Genomic DNA, 16,155 nt, shown 5'->3' on the forward strand with positions numbered 1-16,155 from the left:
ATGCAATGGGTTAAAAGCAAAACGGGGACCCCTTTTTAAGGGAAGCTGTTCAGAGGAGGATTACTAGATTGCTACCTGGAATGAATGGGATGCTCAATGATGAAAGATTGGACAGACTGGACCCATTCCCACTGGAGTTTAGAAGAGTGAGGGGTGACTTGACTGACGTTTACAAGATTCTAAATGGTCTTGACAAGGTAGATGTGAAAAGAATGTTTCCTCTTATGGGTGAGTCCAGAACTAGGGGCACTGTTTTAAAAATAGGGGACAGAGATGAGGAAAAATATTTTCTGAGGGTTGTGCAACTTTGAAACTCTGCCAGTAGATGGTGGATGTGGGGGTCACTGAATATCTTTAAGGCGGGGTGGATAGATTCTTATTAGGCAAGGGAATCAAAGATTATTGGAGGTAAATGAGGAATGTGAAATTCAAAACGCAAACAGATCAACACATTTCTTATTGAATGGTGGAGAAGCCTAGACGGGCAGATTGGGCTACCACTTGTGTTCTTATTTTGTATGGTTGTATCGTGTGATATTTGAGTATCTTAAGTGTTCCCCACTCGGTGAGACAATTACTGCAGGGGGACAGATGAGGTACACCAACTCCTGAACCTCCTCACGCTTGCTTCAAGAGCAAGATTGCGGAAGAGTGATACTAGTTTATCTATCCTTCTTCAATATAGATGCATATTTGCAGGGTTATCGTCAGTGAAAAAAATCAACTTGTAAAACACATTGTGAAACATTTGCCTGTATTTGTAACCGTTCTTGGTGGGTTTTTTGTGTCATTTTGTGTTGAGGGATCTGCCCTGCGGAAATTAATTCACCAGCAGTTTTTGTCTATAGATGTAGGATACCAGTTTCATCCCAGGAGATCCTTTACACAGGATGCACACTCTATTCATTTTAATGAAGAACTTAGCTCAGTTAAGAAAATGAACTGTTCCAGTTATCTTTCTGCCTCAGCAGCAATCTAAGGAAGAGGCTTTTAATAATTCAACATCAAGAGAATTTCTGTAGAGGTACGCTTTGATATTGGTTAGTGGAATGAAAAGAATGATGGCTATTTTCCATTTATTTTCTTGTTATAATTAAGTCAATTTTCTACTCTAAAGTAAAAGCAAAATGCTGCCGATGCTGGAAATCTGAAACAAAAATAGTGCAGGAAAAATTCAGCAGGTCTAACGGCACCTGCAGAGAGAAACTGAGCTTACGTTTCCAAAGAACAGTCATATCGGTCTCGATGTTAATTCTGTTTCCCTCTCAACAGGCGCTGCCAGACCTGCTGAGTTTTTCCAGCACTTTGTATTTCAAAATTCTAGTCATCGGGCTGAAACTCAACAAAGCCACTTGGCTGCATGAGCAGTGAGACTGAGTGTTATCAACTAATGACAAATTGCACCACTAAATGAATTTGTCAATGGAATATATCTCAATCTTGCAGTGGCTTCCTACGGACGCTTCCCGTCAAAATCCATCTCAAGGCAACATGTATCACGTGGGCCTTGTTTCCGGGTAGAAATGCTAATTATTTGTCCTCTAGAACCCCAACTCCATTCTATCTTGGAATTAAATAGATTAAAGTGAAACCATTTACAAAACTTGACATTCCTTACACCACCTTGGGACTTGGAAACTAATAGTCTGTCCACCATCAGCATTGGTGCACTGGTCATTGTTTACAGGTGTTAATATGTTTCACTTTCTTCCAAGTAAACAACCTGGATCCTCCAATAATCTTTAACAACCAAGCCCCCAGACATCTTAATAGCAGAATTCAGACAGGTCACAGGCAGCTCTCTTCGTTCTTCTCTATCACCCTAAATTAAAGACAGAGCCCCAAAACGTAACAATCATACAAACCTCGCACTTGTAACAACTGTGAAATGTAAATAGTTTTCTTGTTAATGGTCAGAATAGGAATGTGCACCTAGTTATACTGTACACTGTGCATAATCATATAGTTATGTGAATCTGTGAAATGAAGTTCCATCATGTCAATTCATCTTAATACATTAATCTTTTATCAACCTTTCTGTAGGCAGCACAGTGGTTAGCACAGTTGCTTCACAGCTCCAGGGTCCCAGGTTTGATTCCCGGCTTGGGTCACTGTCTGTGCGGAGTCTGCACATCCTCCCAGTGTCTGCATGGGTTTCCTCCGGGTGCTCCAGTTTCCTCCCACAGTCCAAAGATGTGCAGGTTAGGTGGACTGGCCATTCTAAATTGCCCTAAGTGTCCAAAAAGTTTTGGTGGGGTTACGGGGATAAAGGGGATAGGGTGGAGGCATGGGGCTCAAACACTGAGAAGAGCAGGATCGTAATTTTTTAATTTTTAAAATATGATTTGATGGGATTTGAGTGTTGCCGGCAAGATCAGCATTTGTTGCCCATCTTCAATTGTCCTTGGAAAGTGAGTAAATTGGCATCTGCAATTCATCTTGTGTGGGTACACCCAAAGTGCTGTTAGGGAGGAAGTTCCACGATTCTGACCCAATGACAATGAACGGTGATATATTTCCAAATCAGGATGCTGTGTAGCTTGCAGGATAACTTGCAAGTGGTGGTGTTTCCATGTGTCTGCCATTGTCTTTCAGGTGGTAGAGGTGTGGTTGGAAGGTGCTGCTGAAAGCGGCTTGGAGAGTTGTATCAGTGCATCTTATATAGGGTGCACAAAGCTGCTGTTTAATGTTTAAGGTGGTTGGTGAGGTACCGATCAAGTGGGCATTCTTGTCTTGGATGGTGTCGAGTGTCTTGAATGTATTTGGAGCTGCATTCATCCAGGCAAATGGAGAGTATTCTGTTGCTCTCCTGACTTGTGTCTTGTAGATGGTGGGTAGGCTTTGGGGAGTTGGGAGGTGAGTTACTCCCGCTAGAATTCCCATCCTTTGACCTGCTCTTGTCACCACAGTATTTATATGGCTCGTCCAGTTAAATAGCTGGTCAATGGTAACGTTGCAGGATTTTGATTGTGAGGTACTCAGTAATGGTAATTCCATTGAATGTCAAGGGTAGCTGGTTAGATTCTCACTTGTTGGAGATGGTCATTGCCTAGCACGTGTGTGCTTAAAATGATATTTGCCACTTATCAGCACAAGCCTGGATGTTGTCCAGAACTCATGCAGGAATGGACTGCTTTGGTATCTGAAGGTTTGCAAATGGTGCTGAACATTGTGCACTCATCAACAAATATCCCCACTTCTGACCTTAGGATGGAAGGAAGGTCATTGATGAAGCAGCTGAAGATGGTTGGGCCTAGGACACTACCCTGAAGAATTCCTGCAGTGATATCTTGGGACTGAGATGATTGACTTCCAACAACCACAACCACCTTCCTTTGTGTCAGGTATGATTCCCAACCAGTGGAGAGATTTCCCCGATTCCCATCGACTTCACTTTTGTTAGGGCCCCTTGACACCGCACTCCATAAAATACTGCCTTGATGTCAAGGGCAGTCACTCCCCTCTTGAGTTCAGCTCTTTTGTCCATGTTTGGACTAGGCTGTAGTGAGCTCAGCGCTGGACATCTGAACTAAGCTTTGGCGAGTAAGTTATTAAAGTTCAATGTCACTTAATAGGACTGCCGACAACATCTGCCATTGCTCGTCTAATAGTTGAGACTGCATTGATGGACAGTAATTGGCCAGGTTGGATTTGTCCTGCTTTTGTGGACAGGGCATAATTGGACAATATTACACATATTTGTTAGATACCCATGAAGCAGCTCTACTGGAGGCGCAGCTAGTTCTGAAGCACAAGTGTTCAGTACTACTCCTGGGACATTGTATCCAGTGCCTTCAGCCATTTTTTGATATTACGTGGAATTAATCCACTAGTGTCTGTGATGTTGGGGACTTCAGGAATAGGCCAAGATGAATCTTCATAGAAGACATTGAACATTCTTTTAACATTCAGAAAACATTCTACTCTTGAGGCTTACAATGCCAAGCAGAAAAGTGTTATTTTGTGGCTTTGTGGTAATTGTTGCCATCATTTTCTGTTATCTGATACCATGTACATACTTTGTGCTGTACAGCAACGTGTGCATTTTTGATCCTTTGTTTTATTTGCATTGCATGCTTGATGGAAGTCTCAAACCTAATTAGTTTCTTTATTAGGCATTGTATCATTCTGTCCCTTGTAAATGGGAAAATTGACAGCAAAATAGATAGCGTTAAGGTTCATTAAAACGTTAGGCCTCTCACTCTGTGTTGTGGGACCTTAATCTTATTCTCTCATCTTAACCTGGTTCTGCTTTTAAACTTATGATCTTTAGTTTCTAGTGCTCAATACAATCCCCTTCAAGCCAATGAATTTCCGGCTTTTTGTAGTATTTGACGTTTGCCTGGCCTAAGGGGGAAATTCGGGTAAGCTGGATGGAAACGTAACTGATGGGACCGGAATAAAAACTGCAGTTGTGGGCACAGCACCATGATCTCATCAGACCGCAATCTGCGCATATATCAGAAGTATCTGCCATAACCAGGCAGGCGCCTTTGTTATTGTTTTAGCAGAGTCGGTTAGAAGATTTGTCATTAGGCAAGTAACCTGATGGATTTTAACTGCTGTGTACTTTGGGCCCCCAAACAGTCAGAGAGAGATAAAAGGGCAGATAATCTCAGAGAAATGTAAAAATAATAGGGCAATTATAGGGGATTTCAACTTCCCCAATATTAATTGGGATAGTCAAAGTGTGAAAGGCTTAAAGGGGGCGACATTCTTAAAAGGCATCCAGGAGAGCTTTTTATGCCAGTGCACAGAAAGTCCTGCAAGGAAGGAGCAGTGCTGGACCTAGTTTTAGGAATGAAGTCGGGCAAGTGGTAGAAGTTTCAGTGGGGGAGCATTTTGGTGACAGTGACCATAACTCAGAAAGATTGAAGATAGTTATGGAAAGGGACAAAGATGGACTGGAAATAAAAGGTTCTGAATTGGGGAAAAGCCAATTTTAATAGGACAAGACAGGATCGACTGGGAGCAGCTACTTGTAGGAAAACCTACAACAGTAGTGGAATTCACTCAAAAAGTAAATAGAGAAAGTACAGGATCAATATGTTCCTCTAAAGATGAAAGGTGCCCCCTAGTAATTGACCCCTCTACCCTGGGAAAAAGTCTCTGACTATCCACTCTGTCTATGCCCCTCATAATTTTGTAGACCTCTATTAGGTCGCCCCGCAACCTCCGTCGTTCCAGTGAGAACAAACCAAGTTTATTCAACCTCTCATCATAGCTAATGCCCTCCATACCAGGCACCATCCTGGTAAATCTCTTCTCCACCCTCTCTAAAGCCTCCACATCCTTCTGGTAGTCAGTGTGGCTTTGTCAAAGGGAGATCGTGTCTTAAAAAAATTTGAATGAGCTTTGTGAGGAGGTAACTATGTATGTAGATGAGTGTATTGCAGTTGATGTAATCTACATAGACTGCAATAAGGCTTTTGACAAGATCTTACATGGGAGACTGGTCAAGCGTGTAAAAGCCCATGGAACCCAGGACAATTTGGTAAATTGGATCCAAAATTGGCTTTATGGCAGGAGGCAGAAGGTGATGGTCGAAGGTTGTTTTTGTGACCGAAAGCCTTTCTCCAGTGGTGTTCTGCAGGGATTGGTGTGGGATCCCTTGCTGTTTGTAGTGTACATTAATGATTTGGGTGTGAATGTAGGAGGTATGATCAGTAAGTTTGCAGATGACACAAAAACTGGTGGTGTGGTAAATAGTGAGGAAGAAAGCCTTTGATTAGAGGACAATGTAAAAAGGCTGGTTAGATGGGCACAACAGTGGCAAAGTGGAATTAATCCTGAAAAGTGGGAGGTAATGCATTTTGGGAGGACAGCAAGGCAGGAGATAACACAGTGAATGGTAGGACGCTAGGAAGTACAGAGGACCAGAGGAACCTTGGTGTGCATATCATAGATCCCTGAAGACAGCAGGGCAGGTAAATAAAGTGGTTAAAAAGGCATATGGGATACTTGCCTTTATTAACCATGGCATAGAATATAAGAGCAGGTGCATTCTGATGGAACTGTATAAAATACTGGTTCGGCCACAGCTGGAGTACTGTGCAGTTCTGGTCACCACACTATTGGAAGGAAGTGATTGCGCTGGAGGGGGTGTAGAGGAGATTCAGTGGGATGTTGCCTGGGCTGGAGTGTTCCAGCTATCAAGAGAGACTGGATAGGCTGAGGTTGTTTTCCTTGGAGCTGAGGAGGGACCTAACCGAGGTGTGTAGGATTATGAGGGGAATACATAGGGTGGATAGGAAGGAATTTTTCCTCTAAGCAGAGTGGTCAATAACTAGGGGGCATAGATTTAAGGTAATGAGTATGAAGCTTAGAGGGGAAATGAGGAAAAACCTTTTCACCCAGAAGGTGGGTGGTTGGAATCTGGAACTCGCTGTCTGAAAGGGTGGGAGAGGCGGGAACTCTCACTACATTCAGAGGTATTTAGGTGAGCAATTGAATGCCATAGCACACAAAACTATTAAACTAATATGCCAGGGGGGTGGGAACCTAAGCAAGGAGTCAGAGAAAGAGGGAGCAAGGACAAAAGCAAAAGGTAGAAAAGTGAATAAGAAAAGTGATAGGTGGAGAAACCAAGGATAAAATTCAAACAGGGTAGTAGTGAAAAATATTGGGAGCAAGATGAGCATTGTGAAAAAGACAAACTTAAAGGCTCTGTGCTTTACTGCACGGAGCATTTGCAATAAAGTGGATGAACTAATCGCCCAGATAGATATAAATGGGTATGATATAATTGGGATTACGGAGCATTGGCTGCAGGGTGAACAGGGATGGGAACTGATTATCCCAGGGTTCTCAGTATTTAGGAAGGATAGGCATAAAAGAAAAGGTGGTGGCGTGGCACTGCTGGGTAAAGAGGAAATTAACAATAATGAGAAAGGATATTAGCTCTGACGATGTGGAATCTGTATGGGTAGAGTTGAGAAATATATAGACCCCCCAAACTGCACTGGTGAGGTTGGGAATGGCATTAAACAATAAATTAGAGATCATAGATCATAGAATTTACAGTGCAGAAGGAGGCCATTCAGCCCATCGAGTCTGCACCGGCTCTTGGAAAGAGCACCCTACCCAAGGTCAACACCGCCACCCTATCCCCATAACCCAGTAACCCCACCCAACACTAAGGGCAATTTTGGACACTAAGGGCAATTTATCATGGCCAATCCACCTAACCCGCACATCTTTGGACTGTGGGAGGAAACCGGAGCACCCGGAGGAAACCCACGCACACACGGGGAGGATGTGCAGACTCCGCACAGACAGTGACCCAAGCCAGAATCGAACCTGGGACTCTGGAGCTGTGAAGCAATTGTGCTATCCACAAGGCTACCATGCTGCCCCTTTGTAGAGGTGCATGTAATAAGGGAATATTGGTGATCATGGGTGGTTTTAATCTTCACATAGATTGGGCAAATCAAATTAGCCACAATGCCGTAGAGGAGGAATTCCTGGAGTGTATACAGGATGGTTTTCATGACCAATATGTGGAGGAACCAACTAGAGAGCAGGCCATCTTAGACTGGGTACTGTGTAATGAGAAGGAATCATTGCCAATCTGGCTGTACGAGATCCCTTGGAGATGAGCGACCATAACATGATAGAATTTTTATCAAGATGGAGAGTAAAGTAGTTGATTCGGAGACTACGGTGCTGAATCTTAATAAAGGGAACTATGAGGATATGAGGCGTGAGTTGGCCTTGATGTATTGGGGAGAGTTACTTAAAGGGATGACAGTGAATAGACAATAGCAAACATTTAAGGAATGCATGGAGGAACTACAGCAACTGTTCATTCCTATCTGGCACAAAAGCAAAGGGGGTAAGAGGGCCAATCCATGGCTTACAAAGGAAATTAGAAATAGTATCCGATACAAGGAAGAAGCATACAGATTGGCCAAGAAAAATAATAGGTCTGAGGATTGGGAGCAGTTTAGACTTCAGCAAAGAAGGGCAAAGGAATTGATTAAGATGGGGAAAGTACAGTACGAAAGGAAGCTTGCAGGGAATATAAAGACTGACACTAAGAGTTTCTACAGATATGTGACGAGAAATAAATTGGTAAAGAGAAATGTAGGCCCCCTACAGACAGAAACAGGGGAATGCATAATAAGGGACAAAGAAATGGCTGAGCAATTGAATACATACTTTGGTTCTGTCTTCACAAATCAGATCCCAGAAATGTTGAAGAATGAAAGGTTTAGGGAGAGGGAAGAACTGAGGGCGATCAACATTAGTAGAGAAATGGTGCTGGGAAAATTGATGCGACTGAAGGCGGATAAATCCCCAGGGCCTGAGAATCTGCATCCCAGAGTGCTGAAGGAGGAGCTCTGGAAATAGTGGATGCATTGGTGGTCATCTTCCGGGATTCTATAGACTCTGGAACTTTCCCTGCAGATTGGAGGGTAGCTCATGTCACTCCGATATTCAAAAAGGGAGGTAGAGTGAAAGCAGGGAATTAGAGACCAGGAAGCCTAACATCGGTAGTGGGGAAATGCTTGAATCCATTATCAAGGACTTTATAGCAGAACATTTAGAAAGTAGTGGCAGGATCACTCAGAGTCAGCATGGATTTATGATGGGAAAATCATGCTTGACAAATTTGTTGGAATTCTTTGAAGAGGTAACCAGTACAGTCGACAAGGGGGAGCCAGTCGATGTGATATATTTGGACTTTCAGAAGGCGTTTGACAAAGCCCCACATAAGAGATTATTGTGCAAAATTAAAGCGCGTGGGATTGGGGGAAATGTATTGAGGTGGATAGGAAACTGGTTGGCAGAGAGGAAACGAAGAGTAGGTATTAATGGGTCCTTTTCAAATTGGCAGGCAGTAACCAGTGGGGTACCACAGGGATCGGTGCTGGGGCCCCAGCTATTCACAATATATATTAATGATTTGGATGAGGGAACAAATGTAACATCTCAAAGTTTGCAGATGATACCAATTAGTTGGGAGGGTGAATTGTGACGAGGGTGCAGGGTTCCTAAAGCAAGATCTGGACAGCTGGGCGAGTGGGCAAACCAATAGCAGATGCAGTATAATTTGGATAAGTGTGAGGATATTCATTTTGGATGCAAAAACAGGAAGGCAGATTACTACCTGAATGGTTGTAAATTGGGAGAGGGAGTGTGCAGTGGAATCTGGGTGTCCTTGTGCACCATTCGCTGAAGGTAAGCATGCAGGTGCAGCAGGCAGTAAAGAAGGCTAATGGTATGTTGGCCTTCATTGCAAGAGGTTTCGAGTATAGAAGGGGGGATGTGTTGCTGCAATTGTACAGGGCCTTGGTGAGGCCACACTTGGAGCATTGTGTGCAGTTTTGGTCTCCTTCTCTGAGGAAGGATGTTCTTGCTCTCGAGGGAGTGCAGCGAAGGTTTACCAGACTGATTCCAGGGATGGCGGGACTGTCATATGAGGAGAGATTGACTAGGCTGGAATGGTTCTCGCTGGAGTTCAGAAGAATGAGAGGAGGATCTCATAGAGACTTATAAAGTTCTAACAGGGTAGATGCAGGGAAGATGTTACCAATGATGGGTGTGTCCAGAGCCAGGGGTCACAGTCTGAGGATTCAGGGTAAACCATTTCAGACAGATATAAGGAGACATTTCTTCACACAAAGAGTGGTGAGCCTGTGGAATTCATTACCACAGGACGTAGTTGTTGCTAAAACTTTGAATATATTCAAGAGGCGGCTGGATATAGCACTTGGGGAGAATGGGATCAAAGGCTATGGGGAGAAAGCAGGATTAGGCTGTTGAGTTGGATGATCAGCCATGATCGTGATGAATGGCGGAGCAGGCTCGAAGGGCCAAAAGGCCGCCTCCTGCTCCTATCTTCTATGTATCTATATATCAATGTAAAACTACAGGCCAAATGCTGGAAAATGGGATTAGAATAGATGGGTACTTAATGGCCAGTGTGGGCTGAAGAGCCTCTTTCCACGCTGTAAACACTCTGACTCTCTCTGTCCAAGTGCCCAGTTTGCACTGGGAGGATAGAGTTCAAAAATACGCTGAAAGTTCAACTGAACATTCTTGGAAAATATATATCGCAAGACAATTGTTAAAAAATGTGAACAGCAGGAGTGGCCATTAAAGACTTTCAGGAACGTTACCAGTCACAGCTACCCAATTATCCAGCTGGAAGTCTTACCATCAACACTGGTGCTGATTCCCATTATCTAACCAATTAATAATTTAATTTGCAACTTTCTCCTGGACCCCTATGCACTTTCTTTTTATCTATAAATCCCTGGTGAGAGACCTGACTAAATAAAGAATGAATGTATCGCACGTCTGCATTCTCATTTACTTAGCCAATTGCAACATCAGTGAAATCTGAGAGCTTCCTCTTGTAAACCAGTGTTGATAACCATCTCTTTTCCTCTTGCTAACTGTCTGTTCCGTGTTTTTTCTTTAAACATGAGAGAGATACCACTCTTCTAGGATGAGGCACTTAAGCGGACACTAATTGACAGCTTAAGTAGCCTCAGTCGGTGGTGGGATGGGGAGGCAGTCCAGATACCTTCCCGGCATGGACTTAATTGGGGTCTAGGCTGGAAGATGGCAGGGTTTGCTCTCGCCTGATTAAATGCTACCTGCCCCCAAGCTCACTTTGAGTGGGGTGGGGGATTCTATCCTTTAAGCCCCAGTGATTTGGTGACAATTTTATCACTGGCCACTGTTAATTCTTGAGGGAGCCACCTTTTATTTGTTGCTTCAAATTAAACTTTGGTCTAAATTCAGTTGATTTGCATCTTGTGTTATTTCCATTATATGTGGATTACAATTCAAACTTCCTTTTTGTAACATTTCCAATTTTCCCTGTCACGCCCAGTGATTTTGAAATTTTTCCCATTCTTACCTCTATATACCTGCATTATATTTACTGATATGTACGGACAGATGAACAAGGGGCAGGAGTCACGTGATGTGTAAAAAGTTTCTTCACACTGGGGTGTTGGGTGCTCTGAGGTACAGACGAACCAACACGGTTGCGATTGGTACAACGCAGTTTTATTCCATCTAACTATTTATACATCAGACTTGGTACTCAGCACGTTGTGACTGTGTGAGTGTCTTGCTATGAGGTCCTGGCCCTGTGCTGTCTCCAGATGGACTGCCCAGGAAGTGTTGTGTTTCTTGTCTTCTACTGTGTCTGCTCTTGTCTGTGATTGGCTGTCGTGTTGTGTGTGCTAATTGGTCCGTTGGTCTGTCTATCATTATGTATGTGTTATGATGTATGTTTGAATATCATGACACACACGACGAGTGGTTTGGGTCTGGAATACACTGCCTGATAGTATGGTAGAGGCAGGTTCAATTGAGACATTCAAGAAGGCATAGATGATTACGTGAATATAAACAATGTACAGGGGTACAGGGAAATGGCACTAAGCCATGATGATGCTTGCCTGGAAAGCCGGTGCAGGCATGATGGACTCAATAACCCCCTGCTGCGCTGTAACAGTTCTTGATTCCAAGTAGGCCATTCAATCCCTTGAGCGTTCTCCCCAATTTAATAAGATCATGGCTGATCTGATAGGAACCTCATCTACATCCTGCCTACCCCTCAATAACCAATCGCCCCCTTGCTCACCAAAAATCTATCCACCTCTGCCTTAAAAACATTCAAAGCCTTTTTAGGAAAAGTGTTCCAAAGACTCTCGGTCCTCGTGAGAGAAAACATTTTGCCTCACCTCCATTTATAATGTGCTTATTTTTAAACAGTGATCCCAGTTCTAGATTCTCCAACAAGAGGAAACATCCTCTCCACATTCACCCTATCAATACCCCTCAGAATCTATATGTTTCAATTAAGTCTTACTCTTCGACACTCTAGCATGATACAAGCCTAGCCTATCCAACCTTTCTTCATAAGACAATTCCAGATATTTGTCTGGTAAACCTTTTCAGGACTGCTTCCAACGCATGTACATCCTTCCTTAACTAAGGTGATCAGTACTGTGCACCGTACTCCAGATGTGATCTCACTAGTGCCCTGTACAACTGAAGAATAAGATCCCTACTTTTAGAATTATTTCCCCTCGCAATAAATGATCACATTCTATTATCTTTCCTAATTACTTTCTGTACCTGTATATTAGCCTTTTGTGATTCATGCACTCGGCCACCCAGATCCCTCTGCACCTTCGAGCTCTGCAATCCCTCACCATTTAGATTATCTGCTTCTCTTTTATTCTTCTGTCAAAATAGACAATTTCACAACTTCCCACATTATACTCCATCTGCCAGATTGTTGCACCTCACTAAACCTATCTATATATTTTTGTCACCTCCTTCTGTAATCTTCACAACTTACTTTGCTCCATATCTTTGTGTCACCAACAACCTTGGCAAGCACCTCACCCATCCATTCATCCAAGTAATTTGTGTAAATTGTAAACTATTTCATCTTGCCAACCTGAAAAAGACCCATTTATACCTGCTCTGTTTCCTATTAGCTATTCAATCGTCTATCCATGCCAATATGTTACCCCCACACCATGTGCTTTTATTTTCCCCAATAACCTTTGATGTAGCACCTTATCAAATGCCTTCTGGAAAGCTCAGTACAGTACATCCACCGGTTCCCCTTCATCCATAGCACAAATTACTGACTCAAACAACTCCAATAGGTTGGTTAAACATGATTTCCCTTTTACAAAACCATGCCTGATTACTTTGAACTCATCCCATTGCTCTGCTATAACTTCTTTAATAATAACTTCTAACATTGATTAGAAGGGGAGGGGGGTTGTTAGCTATTGGGGTGGATTTAAACAAAATTGGCAGGTGAATGGGATCCTGACAGGTAGTACACGGGGGAGAGAAACTGTGATGGAATTGAAGGTTATAACGCCAGTGAGTCTGCAAGACAGAGGAAATATAGGTTAGCTAAGGAAGAAGTGAGTCCATGAAAGGCTGGCTGGAATGTATTTTCATGCAAGGAGCCTGAGGAACAAGACAGATGAGTTGAGGTCACAGATAGGCACCCTGGAGTATGATATCATAACTGTGACTAAGACCTGGCTGAAAGATGGATAGGATTGGCAGTTCTACATCCCTGGTTATGGGTTAGTCAGATGAGATAGAGAGGGTGACAGAAGAGGAATCAACTTGAGTAATGAGGGGGCAGCATGGTGGCACAGTGGTTAGCACTGCTGCCTCACGGCACAGAGGTCCCAGGTTCGATTCAGGCCCTGGGTCACTGTGGAGTTTGCACATTCTCCCCATGTTTGTGTGGGTTTCACCCCCACAACCCAAAGATATGCAAGATAGGTGGATTGGCCAGGCTAAATTGCTCCTTAATTGGAGATTTATTTTGAAAAAGGATTAGAGTCGATTAGCGGATACCACCATATCAACGCACTGCATGTAGTCGTTTTCCTCATCTGGCTTATCTAAATGGAAAGTACGGGCCCTGGGCTGGCATCTGCCTCTACCGGGGCGTCTGGACCACTGGTTCATTTGTAGCGTACATTCTCACCAGGCGACCACAATCCCCACATCAACCAGACTTCCTGTCTGCGGACTACTGGGAAGTCTCCCGTCGGGAAGGCTCTTCCTTTGGTCACCAGGTTGGGTCTTTAAGGTGTTTGGTCCAGTGCAAGGTGGTGGTTTGTGGAGGGGTCTCTTTACTGGGTGTGGGGTGGGGGGGGGCAGCCCTAAGGCATTTACTTCCATCCCCCTGTATCTTCTGCACACCTTGCTCTGCGCTTCCCCCGGACAGCGTAATATGGATGGCCTGTTGCAAGGTCAGTGAAGGTTCAGCTAGCAGTTTCTTCTGAGAGGTCGCATTTTTACTGCCGCAGACCAAGCAGTCACATAGCATTTCAGATAGGGTGGTGCCATATTCACAGAATATTGCGATTTTATGTAATTCAAACAAAAACCCAGTGAGGGACTCACCCAGGATGTTCGGCAGTATTAAACCAGTACTGTTGTACTATAACAGATGGGGTTGGGTTATAATAATCTTTATTATTGTCACAAGTAGGCTTACATTAACACTGCAATGAAGTTACTGTGAAAAAACCCCAGTCGCCACACTCCAGCACTGTGTGGGTACACAGAGGGAGAATTCAGAATGTCCAATTCACCTAACAGCATGTCTTTCAGGACTTGTGGGAGGAAACCGGAGGAAGCCAACGCGGACAGGTTAAAATGTTGTCCCATTGAAGCCACAGGTTATCGAAAGCTTTAGTGTCTGAGGCTTCTGGGTTTATGAGGCTCTGTATTACTCCAAATGTATGCATGCCACAGGCAGTTAGCAAGATGACTACCTAGCAATCGTTCTCTGCGATATTATTGGCCCGGAAAATGTAATGCATCCTCTGCACATACTGATTCCAATCTTCCATGTCCGGCATCAAACACGACCAAACATCCAAAAAGAGGCATATTGAAAGAAAATTGAAGTGGTTCAACAGGGTTTACCATCATCGCCAGTTTTGTGAGGGCAGCAAAGAGTCCACACCGAGCAGGTTGAAACAAAACTTACTTTATTTAACAATAACCGTTATTTACTGCTCCAGTAGTTCCTTACTTGGGTCTACTCTTGTTGGTGCCTTATTGGCCGCCTCTATTCATACAAAGCCAAGTATTGTTCGATCCCCTGCTTCCTTATCATGGGAGCTCTTATTCTGCAAGTTCCACAGGGCAGTGAATCATCCCTGCCCCGTAAGACCCGTATAGATCGTCCCAACAGTACAGGTCACACCTTTCCCCAATATTGGTGTCTGTGTCCCACGAACTGGAATCCACTTCTCCCACACCAATCTTTGAACCATGCATTCCTTTCTCTAATCTGATTTGTCCTTTGTCAATTTGCATGTGGCTCAGAGCTTATTCGAGGTTCTGCTTCCTAATTTGGTGCCAAGCTCCTCATACTGACCACGCAGAACTGCCTTCTTTGTCCTGTCTATGTTGCTGGTATCTATATGGACCACAACAACTGGGCCTACCATTCCCACTGCAAGCTCCTCGGCAGCCCCAATCGGATGAAATGAAATGAAAATCGCTTATTGTCACAAGTAAGCTTCAAATGAAGTTACTGTGAAAAGCCCCTAGTCGCCACATTCCGGCGCCTGTTCGGGGAGGCTGTTACGGGGAGGATGTCCCCAATCCTTTTTATTTCCCAAGTTTTTCTGCTGGGTTGCCTTCATATCAACCTGGTATTTATATTTTATGTGCCCTTGCTCCAAGCTCTACTGTGAACAGAATATAACTGTCAATGAAACTTAACTGTTGCCAAAAATTCACCCTCTCTCTCAGACTCATAGAATCATAGAAGTTTACAGCATGGAAACAGGCCCTTCGGCCCAACCAGTCCATGCCGCCCAGTTTTTACCATTAAGCTAGTCCCAGTTGCCCGCACTTGGCCCATAACCCTCTATACCCATCTTACCCATGTAACTATCTAAATGCTTTTTAAAAGACACAATTGTACCCGCCTCTACTACTACCTCTGGCAGCCCATTCCAGACACTCACTACCCTCTGAGTGAAGAAATTGCCCTTCTGAATCTCTCCCCTCTCACCTTAAACCTATGCCCTCTAGTTTTAGACTCCCCTACCTTTGGGAAAAGATGTTGACTATCTACCTTATCTATGCCCCTCATTATTTTATAGACCTCTATAAGATCACCCCTAAGCCTCCTACGCTCCAGGGAAAAAAGTCCCAGTCTATCCAGCCTCTCCTTATAACTCAAACCATCAAGTCCCGGCAACATCCTAGTAACTATTTTCTGCACTCTTTCTAGTTTAATAATATCCTTTCTATAATAGGGTGACCAGAACTGCACACAGTATTCCAAGTGTGGCCGTACCAATGTCTTGTACAACTTCAACAAGACGTCCCAACTCCTGTATTCAATGTTCTGACCAATGAAACCAAGCATGCCGAATGCCTTCTTCACCACCCTGTCCACCTGCGACTCCACCTTCAAGGAGCTATGAACCTGTACTCCTAGATCTCTTTGTTCTATAACTCTCCCCAACGCCATACCATTAACTGAGTAGGTCCTGGCCTGATTCGATCTGCCAAAATGCATCACCTCACATTTATCTAAATTAAACTCCATCTGCCATTCGTCGGCCCACTGGCCTAATTGATCAAGATCCCGTTGCAATCCTAGATAACCTT

Source organism: Scyliorhinus torazame, chromosome 7, assembly GCF_047496885.1.
Source record: "Scyliorhinus torazame isolate Kashiwa2021f chromosome 7, sScyTor2.1, whole genome shotgun sequence".
Taxonomy (NCBI): domain Eukaryota; kingdom Metazoa; phylum Chordata; class Chondrichthyes; order Carcharhiniformes; family Scyliorhinidae; genus Scyliorhinus; species Scyliorhinus torazame.